The 26,089-nt window shown below is 44.2% G+C and overlaps 1 protein-coding gene across 1 annotated transcript in view; it reads right to left on the bottom strand.

The window, feature by feature from the left end:
• LOC110496879 (polyamine-transporter SLC45A4) overlaps positions 1 to 24,127 on the bottom strand; it is a 66,597-nt gene extending 42,470 nt beyond the window's left edge. The window contains exons 1-2 of the mRNA XM_036953470.2: positions 23,933 to 24,127; positions 21,745 to 21,866 (exon numbers count right to left, since the gene is read on the bottom strand). The gene's annotated coding sequence lies outside the window, so the exon portion shown is untranslated. The remainder of the gene's footprint in view (positions 1 to 21,744; positions 21,867 to 23,932) is intronic.
• Between the last annotated feature and the right edge of the window lie 1,962 nt (positions 24,128 to 26,089).

The raw sequence follows: 26,089 nt of genomic DNA, 5'->3' as shown, positions 1-26,089 counted from the left end.
CAACAAATGTTCACAGTTCAGGTTTACTTAAGGTGTGGCTCTCCCAAAGTCACCAATGTGATAGCAGCTGGGTCTGGTCTACTTAGTTCATTGACTGTATATGATCCAGAAAAAAAATGAGGGAGTGGGATGTCTTGCTTCCTCTTCCGTCTCTGTGCGGGATAGGAGCTCCTGTAGCAATCAACCAAGATATTTTAGCACCTGGACGGCAGTGGAGGTTAATTACATTGTGACCTGGGGAGGCTCTCTGGGTTAGGCTTAGCTCTCACACAGCCTGTAAGACAGTCGTGAGTGGAGTGGAGTGGAGTAGAGAGGAGAGGAGAGATGGGGATTAAGGGAGATAGAGCGCAAGATGTATGTACTGTATATACAGAGCGAGAGAGGAGAGGAGAGATAGAGCACAATATGTATATACTGTATATGGAGAGAGACAGAGAATAGGAGAGATGGGGATTAAGGGAGATAAACAGTATATACAGTGCCTTGCGAAAGTATTCGGCCCCCTTGAACTTTGCGACCTTTTGCCACATTTCAGGCTTCAAACATAAAGATATAAAACTGTATTTTTTTGTGAAGAATCAACAACAAGTGGGACACAATCATGAAGTGGAACGACATTTATTGGATATTTCAAACTTTAACAAATCAAAAACTGAAAAATTGGGCGTGCAAAATGATTCAGCCCCCTTAAGTTAATACTTTGTAGCGCCACCTTTTGCTGCGATTACAGCTGTAAGTCGCTTGGGGTATGTCTCTATCAGTTTTGCACATCGAGAAACTTAATTTTTTTCCCATTCCTCCTTGCAAAACAGCTCGAGCTCAGTGAGGTTGGATGGAGAGCATTTGTGAACAGCAGTTTTCAGTTCTTTCCACAGATTCTCGATTGGATTCAGGTCTGGACTTTGACTTGGCCATTCTAACACCTGGATATGTTTATTTTTGAACCATTCCATTGTAGATTTTGCTTTATGTTTTGGATCATTGTCTTGTTGGAAGACAAATCTCCGTCCCAGTCTCAGGTCTTTTGCAGACTCCATCCATCTTCCAGAATGGTCCTGTATTTGGCTCCATCCATCTTCCCATCAAGTTTAACCATCTTCCCTGTCCCTGCTGAAGAAAAGCAGGCCCAAACCATGATGCTGCCATCACCATGTTTGACAGTGGGGATGGTGTGTTCAGCTGTGTTGCTTTTACGCCAAACATAACGTTTTGCATTGTTGCCAAAAAGTTCAATTTTGGTTTCATCTGACCAGAGCACCTTCTTCCACATGTTTGGTGTGTCTCCCAGGTGGCTTGTGGCAAACTTTAAACAACACTTTTTATGGATATCTTTAAGAAATGGCTTTCTTCTTGCCCCTCTTCCATAAAGGCCAGATTTGTGCAATATACGACTGATTGTTGTCCTCTGGACAGAGTCTCCCACCTCAGCTGTAGATCTCTGCAGTTCATCCAGAGTGATCATGGGCCTCTTGGCTGCATCTCTGATCAGTCTTCTCCTTGTATGAGCTGAAAGGGACAGCCAGGTCTTGGTAGATTTGCAGTGGTCTGATACTCCTTCCATTTCAATATTATCGCTTGCACAGTGCTCCTTCGGATGTTTAAAGCTTGGGAAATCTTTTTGTATCCAAATCCGGCTTTAAACTTCTTCACAACAGTATCTCGGACCTGCCTGGTGTGTTCCTTGTTCTTCATGATGCTCTCTGCGCTTTTAACGGACCTCTGAGACTATCACAGTGCAGGTGCCTTTATACAGAGACTTGATTACACACAGGTGGATTGTATTTATCATCATTCGTCATTTAGGTCAACATTGGATCATTCAGAGATCCTCACTGAACTTCTGGAGAGAGTTTGCTGCACTGAAAGTAAAGGGGCTGAATAATTTTGCACGCCCAATTTCAGTTTTTGATTTGTTAAAAAAGTTTGAAATATCCAATAAATGTCGTTCCACTTCATGATTGTGTCCCACTTGTTGTTGATTCTTCACAAAAAAAATACAGTTTTATATCTTTATGTTTGACGCCTGAAATGTGGCAAAAGGTCGCAAAGTTCAAGGTGCTCTATGGAGAGAGACAGACAAGGAGAGAGGGGAGAGAGAGAGAAGGAGGGGGGTGAGAGAGGAGAGGGTGGGGGAGAGGGGAGAGACAGGGGAGAGAGGAGAAACAGGACATGCTGAGAGGAGGCTGAGGGTACATAGAGCCGTGACTGTACATGAGGGGGCCAGGGTTTCAGAAGGAAATTAGTGAGTGTGTGCTGGAACTGTTGGTTTAACGCATGTTCCAATCTGAGATTACACTATCCAATGTCCACGTTAACGTTAAAACGTCTCTCCCTCTCTCTCTCCGACACTTTTCATTTATATACTGAGATACTGAGACCTGGGAGAGATGGGAGTGCATTATAGGCTCTCATCTTATATGAATCTAGTCTTCAGAGGGGCTTCCTCATCAGATGCAAAATGAAAACCCCCTGAGAGAAAGAGATATGCTCAGAGGGGTATTTCTTTAGATTTGGGTAATTGGTGGTGGTTTTGTTTTTATTCTTGTATTGATGTCTGATGTAATAAAAGATACGTACTTTAAGTCTCAGATTTGCAACCAATGTAAGAGAAACTTTACATTTACATCATTTATCAGACGCTCTTATCCAGAGCAACTAGGGTTAAGTGCCTTGCTCAAGGGCACATCGACAGATTCTTCACCTAATCAGTTTAGGGATTCAAACCAGAAACCTTTCAGCTACTGGGGCAACGTTCTTAACCGCTAGGCTATCTGAGCCATACCCATGTACAGTAGATCACCTGCTCAACAAAGTTAAGACAATACAGTAATGTTATACTTTTTCACTGTAACATTCAACCCCTGTAGCATTTCCACTAGTGCCCTATATGATACTACAGTCGTAAAGAAGAGACATCCATCTGTTCAGCACCTGAGGAATAGGCTCTTAGTCCCTTTCAATAATGCTGTTGCCAGGCAGAATGATGATCTCCACAGTCTAGTCTCTTCTCCACTGAACGGTATTGAGAGAGAAAAGCAAACCAAAGGCCTCAGCAGAAACATTCTGAAGAACAGGATCAGATTCAGTGTGTCGTCTGTGTGAGTAAAAAGCAAGACCGCGTTATTACCTGCCCTCCCTCGCAGCCTGCAGGATGGTTACATAACACAGTCACGTGGTACTGAACCCTACATGTTGTTCTCTGTGGACTGAAATATGGCAAGGTTATGTAGCCTAGGCCTAGTGAGTTCAAAAAGGCCAAAACAAAACTACAATGAACAAAAATATAAACACATCATGCAACAATTTCAATGATTCTACTGAGTTACAGTTGATATAACAGGAAATCAGTCAATCTAGTCAGGCCCAGCCAATCAGAATGACTTTTAAACATTACATTCTTTGGCAACAGCTCTGGTGGACATTCCTGCAGTCAGCATTCCAATTGCACACTGCCTCAAAACTTGAGACATTTGTGGAATTGTGTTGTGTGACAAAACTGCACCTTTTAAAGTGCCATTTTATTGTACCCAGCACAAGGTGCACCTGTGTAATGATCGTGCTTTTTAATCCGCTTCTTGATATGCCACACCTGTCAGGTGGATGGATTATCTTGACAAAGAAGAAATGCTCACTAACAGGGATTTAAACATTTTAAAGAAATAAGCATTTTGTGTGTATGGAACATTTTTGTGATATTTTATATCAGCTCATGAAACATGGGACCAACACTTTACATGTTGAGTTTATATTTTTGTTCAGTATAAATTAGGACCATACTTGATATTTGGTCAAACTCAAAGTTTTGAGTGACAAAATGGGACCAGGGAAGTACCTTCAGTTCTAGAACACTGGGAGAGACAGCCTTCAATGTCAAGTCACCCAACACCAGCATTCACACAAGTTCAAATACTATAACTGCCTATGTTACTCAACTCTAGGGATAAACATTTGTTCTCATGTGCAGCTATAAAACAGAAGTTGTAATTTCATTTTCTCTCAGGGGGGGAATTACGATCAGTGTGATGATAATGTCTATAGAACAAGATAGGATACCGTTTATCCTTAGACACTCATTATCATGGCACCTCTAGAACTTGTTTGTACTTCTATGTAGCCTATACGTGTGTATGTTTGTATACGTGTGTGCACGTGTTTGTGTACATGTGTGTGTGTGTATATGTGAATGTGTGTTACTACTTGACTGACCCAAATAGAGGCCCAGATATGGATTGCACTGGGCATACTGAGGAGTCAGGAGGCCAGCTAACCAACCAGGCAGGCAGGGGGAGGACAGGGGCACAAATAACCACCAACCACAACACACCCAGGGAGAGCTGGGCGGACTGGTGAGGCCTTATTCAGGATTGGCCATTTATATTTAAATAGTTTTCAATGGCTTTGGTGAGGACAGCCAGGCTGTATACCCATTGATCAATTCATCTATGATGGTGTCTTTGATGAGCCACCTCCAAGCCATGAGCCATCTGAATCATTGGACCGTGTTGTTTGGCGGCCATTTTTAAGCTTGGTGACTCACTGACAGTCCATCAAATGTATTGATATTTGCTGAGCTAGGTCGGCTTAGGGTAGGGGGGGGGCTGCTGTAACCTTCTGATCACAGAGCCATTTACAACTCCCTGTCCCGCATTCCACATCTCTCTAGGTCAGGTCACAGCATACCACATCTCTCAAGGTCAGACCACAGCATACCACATCTCTCTAGGTCAGACCACAGCATACCACATCTCTCAAGGTCAGACCCCAGCATACCACATCTCTCAAGGTCAGACCACAGCATACCACATCTCTCAAGTTCAGGTCACTGCATACCACATCTCTCAAGGTCAGGTCACGTCACAGCATACCACATCTCTCAAGGTCAGACCACAGCACACCACATCTCTCAAGGTCAGACCACAGCACACCACATCTCTCTAGGTCAGACCACAGCACGCCACATCTCTCTAGGTCAGACCACAGCGTACCACATCTCTCAAGGTCAGACCACAGCATACCACATCTCTCAAGGTCAGACCACAGCATACCACATCTCTCAAGGTCAGGTCACAGCATACCACATCTCTCAAGGTCAAACCACAGCATACCACATCTCTCAAGGTCAGACCAAAGCATACCACATCTCTCAAGTTCAGATCACTGCATACCACATCTCTCAAGGTCAGACCACAGCATACCACATCTCTCAAGGTCAGACCACAGCATACCACATCTCTGACGGTCAGACCACAGCATACCACATCTCTCAAGGTCAGACCACAGCATACCACATCTCTCAAGGTCAGACCACAGCATACCACATCTCTCAAGGTCAGACCACAGCATACCACATCTCTCAAGGTCAGACCACAGCATACCACATCTCTCAAGGTCAGACCACAGCATACCACATCTCTGAAGGTCAGACCATAGCATACCAAATATCTCAAGGTCAGACCACAGCATACCACATCTCTCAAGGTCAGACCACAGCATACCACATCTCTCAAGTTCAGATCACTGCATACCACATCTCTCAAGGTCAGACCACAGCATACCACATCTCTCAAGGTCAGACCACAGCATACCACATCTCTGAAGGTCAGACCATAGCATACCAAATATCTCAAGGTCAGGGAAAAGTTCTGATATGTATTTTTTACATCATGAAATTAAAACCAATTTAGGATGCTCAGTTTTTTTGTTTCATAGTCAGGCTAGTTATTGTATTTCTTAGTCCCATTCCCTCCCTTGATGGCTAGGCATCTCATCAACTCTGAGAACACCATGGCGACGTGTAGCCTACTGTGCATACTCATTTAAGTATCCATTTCATCTCCAGCTCAGACAAGATGCAGATTTGCTTAGGGAAGTGGCAGCAGATGGATTTGTTGAGACTCACTCCCCCACGGTAGCCTGATAATACAATAGGACTGTAAACAAAGTGGAACAGGTTGTGTGTGTGTGTGTGTGTGTGTGTGTGTGTGTGTGTGTAGCACTGCTGCAGTGGGAGAGTGGGTGGGGCCGTGAGGCTGGGACAGAGGGCGTCCACGTGTGCCAACGTTAACAGGGAGTATGACAAATCCCCCTCCCACTCACCGGAACACTCTCTCTCACACACACACACACACACACACACACACACACACACACGCATGTCCGGAGACACTGCATACACACCACACACAGGGGTGGGGAGGAATTAAAGCAGTCACAATGTGCTATGTGGATCAGTAAGTCTGCAGTTTCAACAGCTTGAGGTCCGACCGTGTCAACAACAACCCTGCAGTATGATTTATAATGGTGGATTAAAATGGTGGATTTATAAAATTGTGGATTTAGCTCACAGAGACCAGTAGGACCAACTGCTTCGTCAACAATCCATATTTCTTAAAGCTTAAAATATAGGAGACCAGTTCAAGTGTAAGACAAGAAAATGAAGCACGTTCTCAAGTGGTGTTGGTCATTTATGCAGCTATGTCGATCCTACCAAAAGGTCTCTGTGAGAATGGAGTGCTTGTCTAATAGAAGTCTTCCAAACGTTAGGGCAGAAGATTGCTACACCCTAGAAAGGACCGCAGCTATATTTCTCAGAGGTCCATTCTTGGGAGTTGCTTTTACACGAATTCTGATAAAAATAACATGCAGAATATCTCTGCAATGTCTCCCTGGGGTGTTGTTCAGGGAAGCTTGTTGAGGCCCTCGTGAAAACGGTACATAAATCACCCTCTCGCCTAATTCTGTTTCCCCCAAAAAGGAAACAGAATAAGTCATAAACACAAGTCTTGTAAAACTTGGCCTACAACTTGTCATGCACAAATAAATCATTAACAAAATCAATCGAAGGAAAAGGGGAATGTAGGCCTCGTCAGGCCCTTCGATCCCTTAGTGGTGTGTGCCTAAGTTGCTGTAATCAACCACAGCAAAGACCCTGGATCACTCCTGAAGGAAAGGCCCTGGATCACTACTGAAGGAAAGGCCCCGGATCACTACTGAAGGAAAGGCCCCGGATCACTACTGAAGGAAAGGCCCCAGATCACTACTGAAGGAAAGGCCCCGGATCACTACTGAAGGAAAGGCCCTGGATCACTACTGAAGGAAAGGTCCCGGATCACTACTGAAGGAAAGGTCCCGGATCACTACTGAAGGAAAGGCCCCGGATCACTTCTGAAGGAAAGACCTGGATCACTACTGAAGGAAAGACCTGGATCACTACTGAAGGAAAGGCCCCGGATCACTACTGAAGGAAAGGCCCCGGATCACTACTGAAGGAAAGGCCTGGATCACTACTGAAGGAAAGGCCCCGGATCACTACTGAAGGAAAGGCCCCGGATCACTACTGAAGGAAAGGCCCCGATCACTACTGAAGGAAAGGCCCCGGATCACTACTGAAGGAAAGGCCCCGGATCACTACTGAAGGAAAGGCTCTGGATCACTACTGAAGGAAAGGCTCTGGATCACTACTGAAGGAAAGGCTCTGGATCACTACTGAAGGAAAGGCTCTGGATCACTACTGAAGGAAAGGCTCTGGATCAATACTGAAGGAAAGGCCCCGGATCACTACTGAAGGAAAGGCCTGGATCACTACTGAAGGAAAGGCTCTGGATCACTACTGAAGGAAAGGCCCCGGATCACTACTGAAGGAAAGACCTGGATCACTACTGAAGGAAAGGCCCCGGATCACTACTGAAGGAAAGGCTCTGGATCACTACTGAAGGAAAGGCCCCGGATCACTACTGAAGGAAAGGCCCTGGATCACTACTGAAGGAAAGGCCTGGATCACTACTGAAGGAAAGGCTCTGGATCACTACTGAAGGAAAGGCCCCGGATCACTACTGAAGGAAAGGCCCCGGATCACTACTGAAGGAAAGGCCCCGGATCACTACTGAAGGAAAGGCCCCGGATCACTACTGAAGGAAAGGCCCCGGATCACTACTGAAGGAAAGGCCCCGGATCACTACTGAAGGAAAGGCTCTGGATCACTACTGAAGGAAAGGCTCTGGATCACTACTGAAGGAAAGGCCCCGGATCACTACTGAAGGAAAGGCCCTGGATCACTACTGAAGGAAAGGCCTGGATCACTACTGAAGGAAAGGCTCTGGATCACTACTGAAGGAAAGGCCCCGGATCACTACTGAAGGAAAGGCCCCGGATCACTACTGAAGGAAAGGCCCTGGATCACTACTGAAGGAAAGGCCCTGGATCACTACTGAAGGAAAGGTCCTGGATCACTACTGAAGGAAAGGCCCCGGATCACTACTGAAGGAAAGGCCTGGATCACTACTGAAGGAAAGGCCCCGGATCACTACTGAAGGAAAGGCCCCGGATCACTAATGAAGGAAAGGCCCCGGATCACTACTGAAGGAAAGGCTCTGGATCAATACTGAAGGAAAGGCCCCGGATCACTACTGAAGGAAAGGCCCCGGATCACTACTGAAGGAAAGGCCTGGATCACTACTGAAGGAAAGGCTCTGGATCAATACTGAAGGAAAGGCCCCGGATCACTAATGAAGGAAAGGCTCTGGATCAATACTGAAGGAAAGGCCCCGGATCACTAATGAAGGAAAGGCCTGGATCACTACTGAAGGAAAGGCTCTGGATCAATACTGAAGGAAAGGCCCCGGATCACTACTGAAGGAAAGGCCCCGGATCACTAATGAAGGAAAGGCCCTGGATCACTACTGAAGGAAAGGCCTGGATCACTACTGAAGGAAAGGCCCCGGATCACTACTGAAGGAAAGGCCTGGATCACTACTGAAGGAAAGGCCCCGGATCACTACTGAAGGAAAGGCCTGGATCACTACTGAAGGAAAGGCCCCGGATCACTACTGAAGGAAAGGCCTGGATCACTACTGAAGGAAAGGCCCCGGATCACTACTGAAGGAAAGGCCTGGATCACTACTGAAGGAAAGGCCCTGGATCACTACTGAAGGAAAGGCCTGGATCACTACTGAAGGAAAGGCCCCGGATCACTACTGAAGGAAAGGCCTGGATCACTACTGAAGGAAAGGCTCTGGATCACTACTGAAGGAAAGGCTCTGGAGCAAAATGAGAGTGATATTCAAAGACCAAAGAAGTAACAAGCAGGAAAACATCCAACAAAATCCCTTTCATAGATCCCTCTCAGTGGTGTGATGTCGGTGATCTTGATTAAGACCACAGTAGACTAACTACTAAACTAACTCAACCCACATCTAACAATGGACTCCACCTAGAAAAACTCCTACACCACAGTACTTCAGTTAGGAAAGGAAACAGGAAGAAAGGCCCTGTCTAGCTGACAGCCCTGACCCTAAAGTTATACACACAGTTCACTTTAGGCCCTGTCTAGGTGACAGCCCTGACCCTAAAGTTATACACACAGTACACTTTAGGCCCTGTCTAGCTGACAGCCCTGACCCTAAAGTTATACACACAGTTCACTTTAGGCCCTGTCTAGGTGACAGCCCTGACCCTAAAGTTATACACACAGTACACTTTAGGCCCTGTCTAGGTGACAGCCCTGACCCTAAAGTTATACACACAGATCACTTTAGGCCCTGTCTAGCTGACAGCCCTGACCCTAAAGTTATACACACAGTACACGCAGAGTGATCGATTGCACTGAAACGTGAACATGCAAACCCTCTCAAAAACAAGCAGGCCCGCCAGGCTCTATGAGGCAGCCGTCTTCCCCTAACAACAACCGCGTGGCAGTGCAGAGGAACTTCGGTGAGTAAATTCAGATGGAGCTCTTGGAAAGATGACACCCCAACATTTTTATTTTCGGATATGAAGATGACGCTGTATCAACAAAAAACGGATTGCAACTTGCAAAAGATGCGGGAAGTAAATTAAAGATTGAGGAGCAACAACTTCCAACTTTGTTCGACGTTTGAAGCTGCACAAAGAACGGTAAGTCGTGGCTAATATAGCCAACAGCTATATCGTTCATAACTTTGCCAGTGTAGCATGTTGGCTAACTTAACATTAAATCAATGAGCCTCTACACAGTCAGTCAGTGCGGGAACGTGATCATTGCAGCCAAGATTGAGCTACAACTGGCCAGGCAGTTGGTAGTCTAAATCCTGTCTGATGTTACTGTTGTTCCTAAAGCCATTGACATATGTTAGCCTACTGTAACCACACACAGAGTGTGGGTATATAGTGTAGGATCACTATTGGGGGGGGGGGGGGGGGGGGTTGCATAAATGTAATATACTAACTATTATTCTTGTTAAAAATATGAAATAGTGTTACATTTGGTGAAGAGCACATTATGACTTGTTTAGGACCTGCCTGTCTTGACTTGGGACTTGAGTGCTAAGACTTGAGACGTACTTGCGTGTGCCAGTGCAGAGGTAGGTACTATACTTTGATTTGATACTTATGACTTGTAAAACAATGACTTGGTCCCACCTCTGGGAGGACACACTAGTCTGGACAGTGTGTGAACAGCCACCCTATAGTCTGATCTGGGAGTTCCTGATATATACACCAGCACTTCTCATGAGGCCAAAGCGAAATCTCCAGTTTAGCGTTGGGTTGACCTAACTGCCACACACACACACACACACACGCACAGTACCCATACACGGACGCAAGAATCAACTGCAGCCTATTTGTAGAATAGAATAAGCTACTATTTACAACAACAAATGCAACAGCCCTGCGGCAGTCTCACGAAGCCTGCCTTAAACCAACATATAATAGATACATAGCGTGACTACAGATTAACACTGAAGTGGTGTTATTGCATGCACCATTCAATGTAGGCTAACTTCCCCCATCTCATCCTGGCTTTTCAGTATGGTGCCTTAATTGGTTTTCCCAGAACCTGGTGGTGACATCAACTCAAGGAACTTTAGCTACCCTTTATTTCCCTATGCAAATACACTCCGCTCTGTATAATCCCAGTGTTCCTGGCATGCTCCACATATGACACAAAGCACAATGAGCAGACAGACAGACACTGACTGATGCTGTTAAAAGCCATAGTTTAGGTACTGTAGGGGAAGTAGGTACTGTAGGTACTGTAGGGGCAGCAGGTACTGTAGGTACTGTAGGGGCAGCAGGTACTGTAGGGGCAGTAGGTACTGTAGGGGCAGCAGGTACTGTAGGTACTGTAGGGGCAGCAGGTACTGTAGGTACTGTAGGGGCAGCAGGTACTGTAGGTACTGTAGGGGCAGCAGGTACTGTAGGGGCAGTAGCGGCAGTAGGTACTGTAGGGGCAGTAGGTACTGTAGGGGCAGCGGGTACTGTAGGGGCAGCGGGTACTGTAGGGGCAGCGGGTACTGTAGGGGCAGCATGTACTGTAGGTACTATAGGGCACTATAGGGGCAGTATGTACTATAGGGGCAGTAGGTACTATAGGGGCAGTAGGTACTGTAGAGGCAGTAGGTACTGTAGGGACAGTAGGGGCAGTAGGTACTGTAGGGGCAGTAGGTACTGTAGGGGCAGTAGGTACTGTAGGGGCAGTAGGTACTGTAGGGGCAGTAGGTACTGTAGGGGCAGTAGGGGATATAGGTACTGTAGGGCAGTAGGTACTGTAGGGACAGTAGGTACTGTAGGGGCAGTAGGGGAAATAGGTACTGTAGGGGCAGTAGGTACTGTAGGGGCAGTAGGTAAAGTAGGGGCAGTAGGTACTGTAGGGGAAATAGGTACTGTAGGGCAGTAGGTGCTGTAGGGGCAGCAGGTACTGTAGGTACTATAGGGGCAGTAGGTACTGTAGGGACAGTAGGTACTGTAGGGGCAGCAGATACTGTAGGTACTATAGGGGCAGCAGGTACTATAGGGGCAGTAGGTACTATAGGGGCAGTAGGTACTATAGGGGCAGTAGGTACTGTAGGGACAGTAGGTACTGTAGGGGCAGCAGGTACTGTAGGTACTATAGGGGCAGCAGGTACTATAGGGGCAGCAGGTACTATAGGGGCAGCAGGTACTGTAGGTACTGTTGGGGCAGCAGATACTGTAGGTACTGTAGGGGCAGCAGGTACTGTAGGTACTATAGGGGCAGTAGGTACTGTAGGGACAGTAGGTACTGTAGGGGCAGTAGGTACTGTAGGGGCAGTAGGTACTGTAGGGGCAGTAGGTACTGTAGGGGCAGTATGTACTGTAGGGGGAGTAGGTACTGTAGGGGGAGTAGGGGAAATAGGTACTGTAGGGCAGTAGGTACTGTAGGGACAGTAGGTACTGTAGGGACAGTAGGGGAAATAGGTACTGTAGGGCAGTAGGTACTGTAGGGGCAGTAGGTAATGTAGGGGCAGTAGGTACTGTAGGGGAAATAGGTACTGTAGGGCAGTAGGTGCTGTAGGGGCAGCAGGTACTGTAGGTACTATAGGGGCAGTAGGTACTGTAGGTACTGTAGGGGCAGCAGGTACTGTAGGTACTGTAGGGGCAGCAGGTACTGTAGGTACTATAGGGGCAGCAGGTACTATAGGGGCAGCAGGTACTATAGGGGCAGCAGGTACTGTAGGTACTGTAGGGGAAGCAGGTACTGTAGGTACTGTAGTGGCAGCAGGAACTGTAGGTACTATAGGGGCAGCATGTACTGTAGGGGCAGCATGTACTGTAGGTACTATAGGGCACTATAGGGGCAGTAGGTACTATAGGGGCAGTAGGTACTGTAGGGGCAGTAGGTACTGTAGGGGCAGTAGGTACTGTAGGGACAGTAGGTAATGTAGGGGCAGTAGGCACTGTAGGGACAGCATGTACTGTAGGGGCAGCATGTACTGTAGGTACTATAGGTACTGTAGGGGCAGTAGGTACTGTAGGGACAGTAGGTACTGTAGGGCAGTAGGTACTGTAGGGGGAGTAGGTACTGTAGGGGGAGTAGGTACTGTAGGGGCAGTAGGGGAAATAGGTACTGTAGGGCAGTAGGTACTGTAGGGGCAGTAGGTAATGTAGGGGCAGTAGGTACTGTAGGGGCAGTAGGGGAAAATAGGTACTGTAGGGCAGTAGGTGCTGTAGGGGCTGTAAGGTCAGTAGGGGAGGTAGGTACTGAGGGGAGGTAGGTACTATGGGGGGCAGTAGGTACTATGGGGGCAGTAGGTACTATGGGGGGCAGTAGGTACTATGGGGGGCAGTAGGTACTATGGGGGGCAGTAGGTACTATGGGGGGCAGTAGGTACTATGGGGGGCAGTAGGTACTGCTCCATCATTTCCCTGTTTGCCTGGTAGCACGATTCTTGCCATTCTCCTTCGACCTCTCATCAACGAGCCGTTTTCGCCCACAGGACTGCCGGTGACTTAAAGTCGCTTAGGTCACTCGTTTTGCCCATTCTAACATTCACTTGACCAGTAACCAAATGCCTCGGTGCCCGTCTGCCTGCTTTTTTCTGTTGGAGCGAACCATTTTCGGGAATGGGGTGGTATACCTAATAAAGAAGGGCACCTATTAAACATCCCTAAAAGCAGACATTGAACATCCCTATGAGCATGGTGAAGTTATTAATTTTACTTTGGATGGTGTATCAATACACCCAGTCACTACAAAGCTACAGGTGTCCTTCTTGTCTCAGTTGCTGAAGAGGAAGGAAACTGCTCAGATATTCCAAAACATGCATCCTGTTTGCAAATCCAACACAACACGTGTTGAGTACCACTCTTCATATTTTCATGCATGGTGGTGGCTGCATGATGTTATGGGTATCCTTGTCATCGGCAAGGACTAGGGAGTTTTTTTTAGGAAAAAATTGAATGGAATAGAGCTAAGCACAGGCAAAATTCTAGAGGAAAACCTGGTTGTCTGCTTTCCAACAGACACTAGGAGATCAATTCACCTTTCAGCAGAACAATAACCTAAAACACAAGGCAAAATCTACACTGGAGTTACCAAGAAGACATTGAATGTTCCTGAGTGGCCTAGTTACAGTTGACTGAAATCGGCTTGAAAATCTATGGCAAGACTTAAAAATGGCTATCTAGCAATGATCAACAACCAACTTGACAGATCTTTTTTAAAGACTAATGTGCAAATATTGTACAATCCAGGTGTGCAAAACTCAGAGACCGCCAAAGGTGATTCTAACATCAGTTGGGTGTGAATATGTAGATATTTCTGTATTTGATTCTTCTTTAAAATCATTGGATAAAATTATAAAAACATGTTTTCACTTTGTCATTGTGAGTATTGTGTGTAGATGGGTGAGAAAAAAAAAATATTTAATCCATTTTGAATTCAGGCTGTAACACAACAAAATGTGGAAAAAGTCAAGGGGTATGAACACTTTCTGAAGGCCTATCATTTTATACTTCCGTAAGTCTAGCCTAATCAACCAAGGTCAGGTTATTATAAAACCAAGCACACGTGTAACTAAAACAAACCTGTTGAATTCCATCATCATACAGTATAGTTCACAGTAGCAGGACACAGCTGGCTAAACTGTATGGGGCGGAAGGAGAGGTTTGACAAAAACATACATGTTTCATACCTTGAAATCAGTCCTCAAACGAGTATGCTGCTCTGGTGCTCGCCATAAGATGTTCCATGACAGATCCACGACAAACCTGGCAGACGTCACAATCACAGTAGAACTATAATGAGTATACAAAACATTAAGAACACCTGCTCTTTCCATGCAACTCAATATTAGGAAGGTGTCCCTTATGTTTGGTATACTCCGTGCAGTCTCTATTTCTATGTTCAGGTATCTGTGTGTAAACTAGGCTGTCATCATCACCTATCTATTCTTAATCTAAACCATAGACAGCTGACAATGCACAACACAAAAAAACTATTATGGTTATCATACCTCACTAACAATTGCACATTTAAATGAATGACAAACAAAACCAGTAAGGTTAGGCTTATCTTGAGAAGTCTTCATTCTCTACATCATCACTAAATGAACAATGACCAACCTGTGTGTCAAGATGGAGGCATCTCATATCAACCCTATCCAAATAGATCTGGCCCAGGTAAACACTACAAGGAAACCTTTCATACCAAACCAGCCACAATGCATTTGTTGTCTGAGAGGAGATGTTCTTACTCACTAGATGGCTGCTGCCTTAATGTTGTTCTTGAACCGCTGCCAAGTCCTGTCACCCAAGCTTCTGAGTGAGTTGCCTGGGTTGGAGTGGAGACACATTATGGGAGAGAGGGGTTGAGGGAGGGAGAAAGGGGGGAAAACCTCCTGCATCTCTCATTTCAAGAGGGGCATGACGATAGAAAAAACCTGAGCAGTCTGTCTCCATTGATAACCACACTTAGCCATGAATCAATCTAGTGACTGATCATCAACAATACTCAGGTATCAACAATACTCAGGTATCAACAATACTCAGGTATCAACAATACTCAGGTATCACCTCACCAGACACACCCATGAATCAATCTTGTGACTGATCATCAACAATACTCAGGTATCACCTCACAACACACACCCATGAATTAATCTAGTGACTGATCATCAACAATACTCAGGTATCAACAATACTCAAATATCACCTCACAACACACACCCATGAATTAATCTAGTGACTGATCATCAACAATACTCAATTATAACCTCACAATACACACCCATGAATCAATCTAGTGACTGATCATCAACAATACTCAGGTATCACCTCACAACACACACCCATGAATCAATCTTGTGACTGATCATCAACAATACTCAGGTATCACCTCACAATACACACCCATGAATCAATCTTGTGACTGATCATCAACAATACTCAGGTATCACCTCACAACACACACCCATGAATTAATCTAGTGACTGATCATCAACAATACTCAATTATAACCTCACAACACACACCCATGAATTAATCTAGTGACTGATCATCAACAATACTCAATTATAACCTCACAACACACACCCATGAATTAATCTAGTGACTGATCATCAACAATACTCAATTATAACCTCACAATACACACCCATGAATCAATCTAGTGACTGATCATCAACAATACTCAGGTATCAACAATACTCAAATATCACCTCACAACACACACCCATGAATTAATCTAGTGACTGATCATCAACAATACTCAATTATAACCTCACAATACACACCCATGAATCAATCTTGTGACTGATCATCAACAATACTCAGGTATCAACAATACTCAAATATCACCTCACAACACACACCCATGAATTAATCTAGTGACTGATCATCAACAATACTCAATTATAACCTCACAACACACACCCATGAATTAATCTAGTGACTGATCATCAACAATACTCAATTATAACCTCACAATACACACCCATGAATCAATCTAGTGACTGATCATCAACAATACTCAGGTATCAACAATACTCAAATATCACCTCACAACACACACCCATGAATTAATCTAGTGACTGATCATCAACAATACTCAATTATAACCTCACAACACACACCCATGAATTAATCTAGTGACTGATCATCAACAATACTCAGGTATCAACAATACTCAATTATAACCTCACAACACACTAGTCAATCTAGTGACTGATCATCAACAATACTCAAATAAAAACAAACTGTACCCTGTAGATACTTCCTTGTTTGGAGGGCCCTCCACTATCAACTCATAGCGTGGGTACACAGGTAGACCGGCATCTCAGACAGACATTACAGCCCGCGGCAACAACAGACAGCAGTCAGGTCTGTTTAGTCACAAGAGTCAAACATCACAGCCCTGACTAGCAGAGAACTACCAGACAACCTGAATCAAGGTTGAGCGCAGACAGGAACAACACGTAGTGCAGTCTCTCATCTTAGACTTTCCCATTCAGTGGAGTCAGAATCCTCCTGCTGCTGCAAGGCAGGCTACATAGGAGCTGGACTGGCTGAGCTTGTGTTGTGACGCAGCAATGTAACTGACCATGTAACGGGTAATGTAACGGGTAATGTAACGGGCAATGTAACGGGTAATGAATGTAACGGGTAATGAATGTAACGGGTAATGTAACGGGTAATGTAACCGGCAATGTAACCGGTAATGTAACTGGTAATGTGGCTCTCTGGCTACCTTATGAGCAGGCTGCATGGCGTGGAGAGAGGGAAAAACAAGTTCATCGAGAGAGAGAGATGGGGAGAAAGACAGTGAGTGGAGAGAGAGAGAGAGAGAGAGAGAGAGAGAGGGAGAAAGACAGTGAGTGGAGGGAGGGAGAGAGAGAGAGAGAGAGGGAGAAAGACTGAGTGGAGGGAGAGAGAGAGAGAGAGAGGGAGAAAGACAGTGAGTGGAGGGAGAGAGAGAGAGAAAGAGAGAGAGGGAGAAAGACAGTGAGTGGAGAGAGAGAGAGAGAGAGAGGGGGAAAGACAGTGAGTGGAGGGAGAGAGAGAGAGAGAGAGAGGGGGAAAGACAGTGAGTGGAGGGAGAGAGATAGAGAGAGGGAGAAAGACAGTGAGTGGAGGGAGAGAGAGAGATGGGGAGAAAGACAGTGAGTGGAGAGAGAGAGAGAGAGAGAGAGAGGGAGAGAGAGATGGGGAGAAAGACAGTGAGTGGAGGGAGAGAGAGAGAGGGAGAAAGACAGTGAGTGGAGGGAGAGAGAGAGAGAGAGAGAGGGAGAAAGACAGTGAGTGGAGAGAGAGAGAGGGAGAGAGAGAGAGAGGGAGAAAGACAGTGAGTGGAGAGAGAGAGAGAAAGACAGTGAGTGGAGAGAGAGGGAGAAAGAGAGAGGGAGAAAGAGAGAGAGAAAGGGAGAAAGACAGTGAGTGGAGAGAGAGAGAGAGAGAGAAAGACAGTGAGTGGAGAGAGAGAGAGAGAGAGAGAGAGAGAGGGAGAAAGACAGTGAGTGGAGGGAGAGGGAGAGAGAGAGAGAGAGAGAGGGAGAAAGACAGTGAGTGGAGAGAGAGAGAGAGAGAGAGAGAGGGAGAAAGACAGTGAGTGGAGAGAGAGAGGGAGAAAGAGAGAGGGAGAAAGAGAGAGAGTGGAGAGGGAGAGAGAGAGGGAAAAAGAGAGGGGGAGAAAGAGAGTGAGTGGAGGGAGAGAGAGAGAGAGAGAGAGAGAAAGAGAGTGAGAGAGAAAGAGTGAGTGGAGGGAGAGAGAGAGAAAGAGAGTGAGTGGAGAGAGAGAGAGAGAGAGAGAGACGGGGAGAAAGACAGTGAGTGGAGGGAGAGAGAGAGAGAGACGGGGAGAAAGACAGTGAGTGGAGGGAGAGAGAGGGAGAGAGAGACGGGGAGAAAGACAGTGAGTGGAGGGAGAGAGAGAGGGAGAGAGAGACGGGGAGAAAGACAGTGAGTGGAGGGAGAGAGGGAGAGAGAGACGGGGAGAAAGACAGTGAGTGGAGGGAGAGAGAGAGAGAGAGAGAGACGGGGAGAAAGACAGTGAGTGGAGGGAGAGAGAGAGAGAGACGGGGAGAAAGACAGTGAGTGGAGGGAGAGAGAGAGAGATGGGAAGAAAGACAGTGAGGAGGGAGAGCGAGAAAGAGAGTGAGTGGAGTGATAGAGAGAGAGAGAGAGAGAGAGAGAGAGAGAGAGAGAGAGAGGAGTGAGAGAGGGTCCAGCCACTAGCCCAAGAGTCCATCCTAAGTAGTGTTGCAGGGCATACCGGTACCACAGTAATATCACGGTACCAAAACATCATGATACTGTACTTATGATACCAACATTTTAGAATACCGTAGTACCATTTCATATGATACTACCATATGAAAACAATACTACTCTACCGATCCTAAAGAACCCGCTGGTGCCCGTTATAAAATGTTTAGAATGTCAGTTCAAAAAAATGTAAGCAATAGCAACTATTCTATTGTATGACCGGTCCAATAATGCCCACGTGTGGCAGCTGTAATCAGCCAGCTGCATCCCCTTTCAGCCATCACTCACCTGCTTCTCCTGTTCATCTATTCCTCCAGCCTTAGACCGCTGTGCAACTCGGGAGCCCAGACTACACTATATAAAACATCTATTTCTCAGGATCTCGTCAACAGTACTTCCGTGCATTCAAATTTTAATTGATAAAATGCAATTGTGTTCGTTGTCAGCTTATGCCTGCCCATACCATAACCCCACCGTCCCCATTGGGCACTCTGTTCAAAACATTAACATCAGCAAAACGCTCGGCCACACAACGCCATACACGTGGTCTACCGCTCCAAAGCCGGTTGCATGTACTGCCAAATTCTCTTAAACAGCTTATAGTAGAGAAATAAACATTCAATTCTCTGGCAACAACTCTGGTGGACATTCCTGCAGTCAACATGCCAATTGCACACTCCCTCAAAACTTGAGACATCTGTGGCATTGTGTTGTGTGACAAAACTGCACATTTTAGAGTGGCCTTTTATTGTCCCCCAGCACAAGGTGCACCTGTGTAAGGAGCCTGTTTAATCAGCTTCTTGATATGCCACACCTGTCAGGTGGATGGTTTATCTTGGCAAAGGAGAAATGCTCACTAACAGGGAGGTAAACAGATTTGTGCACAGAATTTGAGAGAAATATGCTTTTTGTGCGCATGGAACATTTCTTGGATCTTTAATTTCAGCTCATGAAACATGGGACCAACACTTTTACATGTTGCGTTTATAATTTTTTCAGTATAGGATGATAACTATAATAGACTTAAGGTGGCGAATGAAGACACTTTGCTAACAGGACAGGAGCAGTGTGTATCTGACCTCTACATTAGAACCAGGGCTATTATTAAACCTCAGTAGCATCATGCTGAATGCATGTGACCTGATGTTGATTTAGAACTACGACAATGTGTCCGCGTGGCCGGAGTCAGGTCTGCTCTCCATCAGCAGTCACTGTGACATCAACAAGTAAACACAGACAAAAAAAAAACTATTTTAGCCTGATTTACAGTGCATTCGGAAAGTATTCAGACCCCTTCCCCTTTTCCACATTTTGTTACATTACATTGGATATTATATGCCCTAATATCCAATGTCTCCCACAACAACAAGTTAAGCAAAAAATAATCTAACTATAGGCCTAGGATTAGGGATACCATTTCTAAACTCACTGTCCATTTACAATTAAAATAATTAGACCTTGTCAGAAGCATACAACCAAAGATAAGATAGCCTAAAACTAAACGTATCATTGTTTTTAAAGAGACTTTCTTCGCCCATTTAAGAGGATTTCTCATGCCTCCACATCGAGCAGTCAGACAGAAAGGTTTAATCAGCTGTTTTAAGCTGCAATGAGGAACACAAAGTGCTGGAGGGACAAGTTGTGTGAGGGTGCAGTCCAGTGACTTCTGGGCTTGTGGAAGAACACTTCCACTTTAGTAGCTGAAGCTCCGACAGTAACCTTTCTGTCATGTGTCGTTGAGGCTTTATTCAGGGGTGGTGACGCAACATAGAAAGTCTGCAACAAATCAAGAACAAGGGTCTGTGGTTGCCTGGCTCGTGCCATCTCTTTTCAGCGGTGCCGCCTGCTGAGTCAGCAGGAGTGTTTAGAAATCAATAGCATTAATGGGAAGTAAAGGTTTCACTTCATGACGGTCGAGCTGAAACCAGACCGGACCGGACCGGCACACCCCGCATCACTACAGTTCCAGGTCAGGAGAGTGTGTGAGAGGGTGTTTATGGGTTTATGTGTACGAATGTGTGTATATGTATGTGTGCATATGTACTGTGTGTATGTGTGTAGATGTATGTGTGTAGATGTATGTCTGTATATGTACTGTATGTATATGTATATATGTGTATCTATATTTATATATATATGTGTGTGTATATGTCTGTGTGTATATATGTACTGTATGTATATGTATGTGTGTGTATATGTATATATATATGTATGTGTGTCTATGTCTGTGTGTGTATGTGTGTATATGTGTGTGTGTATATGTACTGTATGTATATGTATGTGTGTATATATGTATGTGTGTCTATGTCTGTGTGTGTATATGTATATATATATATGTATGTGTGTCTATGTCTGTGTGTGTATGTGTGTATATATGTGTGTGTATATGTACTGTATGTATATGTATATATGTCTGTGTGTATATATATATATATATATATATATATATATATGTGTGTCTGTCTGTGTGTGTGTGTGTGTGTATATGTACTGTATGTATATGTATGTGTATATATGTCTGTGTGTATATGTATGTGTATGTATATTTATATACTGTATGTATATGTATATATGTGTTTATGTGTATATATATATATATGTGTGTGTGTCTATGTCTGTGTGTGTATGTATATGTACTGTATGTATATGTATGTGTGTATATATGTATGTGTGTCTGTCTGTGTGTCTATGTCTGTGTGTGTATATGTACTATATGTATATGTATGTGTGTATATATGTGTGTATATATATATATACTGTATGTATATGTATATATGTGTTTATGTGTATATATATATATATATATATATATATATATGTGTGTGTGTATATATGTGTGTGTATATGTACTGTATGTATATGTATGTGTGTATATATGTACTGTATGTATATATGTGTGTATATGTCTGTGTGTATATGTCTGTATATATATACACACACACAGACACACATATATATATATATATGTGTCTGTGTGTGTATGTCTGTGTGTGTATATATGTGTGTATATGTCTGTGTGTATATATATATATACACACACACAGACACCTGTGTGTGTATGTCTGTGTGTGTATATATGTGTGTATATATACTGTATGTATATGTGTGTGTATGTGTATGTGTATATGGGTGTGTGGGTGTGTATATGTACTGTATGTGTGTGTATGTGTATATGGGTGTGTGTGTGTCTATCTACATGGTCTAGATCTGGTATCTAACCTGAATAGTCTAAAAACGAATGAGCTATAAAAAAAAAACACCCAGACTCACCAAAAAGGCCTTAAAAGCTTCATACAGTAACCTCTGCAGACGACTGCCTGCAACAGCAGTGGTTCCTAAGACGGCGTACTCCTAGTCCTCTTGGAAAAGAAGAGGAGTGGTCTTCTTGGCACCTGCGAAAGACAAACAAAGTATTGTGGTTAGGTTAGCACAATTTTCTGGAAAGCAAAGAAGTACCCAGTGCATCGCCACCCTCGAGGCACTTGGGTAATCAGCAGAAGAGAGAACCTACCGCAGGCTCTCTCTAGCCTTCTGTTTTGCATCTCAGTCCAAAACAGCAAAGGGCGATTTACATCTGATTTCAATGTCCTCCACACAACACACTACTTCCCTGACATGAACCTGAACATTGCAGTAAATATAGACTCACACGATGCAAGTACATAGAGCAGATGTCAAGTACTTGTTAGAATAATGCCAAACAACAAGACATCCACAATCATCCATGTCATTTTGTTGTTCTCTCCTTGCCTTGAAGTTTAGTGATACATATGCTCTATAGGCTAGATAGTCTATTCTATAATGATAGTCGATTCTATAATGATAGATATTCTATAATGATAGTCTATTCTATAAAGATATTCTATAATGATAGATATTCTATAATGATAGATATTCTATAACAATAGATATTCTATAAAGATATTCTATAACGATAGATATTCTATAACGATAGAAATATCTATAACGATAGAAATATCTATAACGATAGAAATATCTATAACGATAGATATTCTATAACGATAGATATTCTATAACGATAGATATTCTATAAAGATATTCTATAACGATAGATATTCTATAACGATAGATATTCTATAACGATAGATATTCTATAACGATAGATATTCTATGATGATAAAGATGCAAGGTGCCCCTACCTGTTAGTTTTATCTGTATGCTCAGAATGAACTGTGATGCAACTAGGCTATTATGGGGGGAAGGTATTCTCAAGTATGCGAAGGGTAACTTTTCAGGTAAAGAGCTGAGCTGACCGTGGGCTGTTTGGTTTGTTTACCCAGCGCAAACACACTCAGAGTGAGGTATGTGACATTGTCGCCGAGGGTATCAAAAGCTAGACCTCTCAATTAGCACACTATATTCCACCACTACTCCTACACTATTTCCGATTGCAATGCTGTAAATTAGAATACTACAGGTGTATCATTTGTACTGTACTATGCTGAAGAGTAAAAGCTAGAGGTACAAATGTATTTTGAAAAACTGGTCAACAAACAAACTTGGTTGCTTTTACTGTATAATTAACTGGCCGATTTGACAGAATGAAATATGCTATTTAAGAATGTGCTTTGAATATAAATTGCGTCATAATCACCTTACACATGCATATTGCTAATTTGGAGACTAGTGTTGATTGCAATTTCACAATAGTACAGGATTGAGCGTGGGCTGTTACTTTTTTAGCCATGTCTGCTGCGATCGTAGTAGGTACAAAATGACGCTAGGCAACAAAACAAATGTAATGCTTTTTTTAAATGAATGCCATGACAAGACATGGCAAAAAAATATTGTAAATGTATATTTTATATTAGTAATGCATAACAATGTTATTCTGTGAAAACAAACGCAAAACATATAGGCTACTTTTTACAGGCGCACGCGCACCTGTAAAGTAACGTTATCTACAGTAGTTGAACGGGATGACACGGTAGAAAATAGTAGCTGGCTCTCGTGGAATATATTGTAGAGTGCTTTTGAAATAATTAACTGTATAATGTAAATGGTTATATGAACCTTTTTATTGTATTATATGAAAAGGTTAACGTGACCATTTGTAATTGACAACTGGCCAATTAACGTAATGCCACCGTCCGTCTACTCTGGCCACGGTCAACCGCATCCATCGTAGACAGCTGCACGAGCACTCCAAATGATTATCTAATTAAGCCCGCTGTGTATTCGACGTTATCAACAAACTTGAGGTTGTCAGTTCGTTCATTCTAGTACAGTGTAAAACACATATAGAGAAACGCGTTTATTATAGTCTACCACGGAACATTTCGATGCTGCTTGTCACACAAGTATAACGTATCGCATTGCTACTGTAACCGTCGAGCGAAACCTTTTGCTGCAGCAAGTAACCTGCGATGCTTGGTAACGATAGTTGGTCAATAATAATAATAATAATGTAATCTGTTAAAACATGCATTATGCTTACCCAGTTGTCGTTATCTCTTTCCTTTGTTCGTAACTGTTGCGATAGTGTTTTTACGTCCCCTCGGAAGGTATTTTGGTGCATCGACTGGATCCTCTGGGACATCTAGCAGTCAGTCAACCCACAGCTTTAATTTGCCTTTAAAGGAATATCTGTCGGAAATAAGTGTATAGCCAGCTTCCGCTGACGGAGGTGAGTGATTTGCATAAAGGGGAGTGGTTTTCGATTTAAACTGCGAAAAATTAAAGCCTAGTGGGCGTGTCCAGAGAACCTCCTGCATAATCTCACACAATCTCATGTTACTTGAATAGATGAACCTCTGCATTGACACTAAATACTATAACGTTGTTATTAAACAGTTATTAATTTGTTATTATCTGAAAAACGTTACCAGGTAAAGCAACAATAACAAAACACTGCATTAAAGGATGATCTATTATCCAGGCATTGAATTTCTCCTCATCCAGAGTATAGCAGTAGGCACCTCATGCATACTGTGAAGGATAAATAGTACTCTCCCCTGCAGAGGGAGGCTGTGACACCCTGATCTATTTCACCTGTCTTGTGCTTGTCTTCACCCCCATCCAGGTGTCGCCCATTTTCCCCCATTATCCCCTGGGTATTTATACCTGTGTTTTCTGTTTGTCTGTTGCCAGTTCGTCTTGTCTCGTCAAGCCTAACACCGTGTTTTCTCCCCCCGTACTCTCTCTAGTCCTTGTTTTCTAGTTCTTTGCCCATTCTGCCGACCCTGACCCTGAGCCTGCCTGCCGTTCTGTACCTTTTTGACTCTACCCTGGATTCCTGACCTCTTCCTGCCCTTGACCTGTCGTTTGCCTGCACGCTGTTTTGTTAATAAACATCTGTGATTCAAACAGTCTGCATCTGGGTCTTATCCTGAGTCCTGATATGCTGGCCTGTATTTTTTCTAGTGGCACAAACATAAGGTAGGCAATTAGTTGTTACAATAGTGTGCTACTGACACAAAGGCCTAATGATGGAATTGCATTGCAAAATACTTTAATGTGTTGTCCACTGGGCTCCACTGGACTCTAAATAATTTGTACTATATATATACATATATACTGTAAATAATTGATTTACTCCTGTCTTGGGGTGAAGGACCTACCATAGTCCTACCATAGTCCAGCCATGGTCCTACCATAGTATAGTCCTACCATAGTCCTACCATAGTCCTGCCATGGTCCTACCATAGTCCTACCATAGTCCTGCCATGGTCCTACCATAGTCTTGTCGTAGTCCTACCATAGTCTTACACAGGGGGTAAGACGAGGTGGAGATGGTCTTTGTGAAATTAAATTTAAATAATTATTAAGCTGAGAAATAATGAGAATCAAATGGTATGACGTAGACTTGTTGAGGCATTATACTCCAGGTGTGAAGATGAGGTGGAGGTGGATGGGGAGAAATAAAACAGTACTGGCTAGTGGCTACACCTCTGTGATGTAAGCAGTACTGGCTAGCGGCTACACCTCTGTGATGTAAGCAGTACTGGCTAGCGGCTACACCTCTGTGATGTAAGCAGTACTGGCTAGCGGCTACACCTCTGTGATGTAAGCAGTAATGGCTAGCGGCTACACCTCTGTGATGTAAGCAGTACTGGCTAGCGGCTAGACCTCTGTGATGTAAGCAGTACTGGCTAGCGGCTAGACCTCTGTGATGGAAGCAGTACTGGCTAGCGGCTAGACCTCTGTGATGTAAGCAGTACTGGCTAGCGGCTAGACCTCTGTGATGTAAGCAGTACTGGCTAGCGGCTAGACCTCTGTGATGTAAGCAGTACTGGCTAGCAGCTACACCTCTGTGATGTAAGCAGTACTGGCTAGCGGCTACACCTCTGTGATGTAAGCAGTACTGGCTAGCGGCTAGACCTCTGTGATGTAAGCAGTACTGGCTAGCGGCTAGACCTCTGTGATGTAAGCAGTACTGGCTAGCGGCTAGACCTCTGTGATGTAAGCAGTACTGGCTAGCGGCTAGACCTCTGTGATGTAAGCAGTACTGGCTAGCGGCTAGACCTCTGTGATGTAAGCAGTACTGGCTAGCAGCTACACCTCTGTGATGTAAGCAGTACTGGCTAGCGGCTAGACCTCTGTGATGTAAGCAGTACTGGCTAGCGGCTAGACCTCTGTGATGTAAGCAGTACTG

Source organism: Oncorhynchus mykiss, chromosome 18, assembly GCF_057628025.1.
Source record: "Oncorhynchus mykiss isolate SJ-2025 chromosome 18, ASM5762802v1, whole genome shotgun sequence".
NCBI classification, from domain to species: Eukaryota; Metazoa; Chordata; class Actinopteri; order Salmoniformes; family Salmonidae; genus Oncorhynchus; species Oncorhynchus mykiss.
This window is presented reverse-complemented; position numbering and strand designations above follow the sequence as displayed.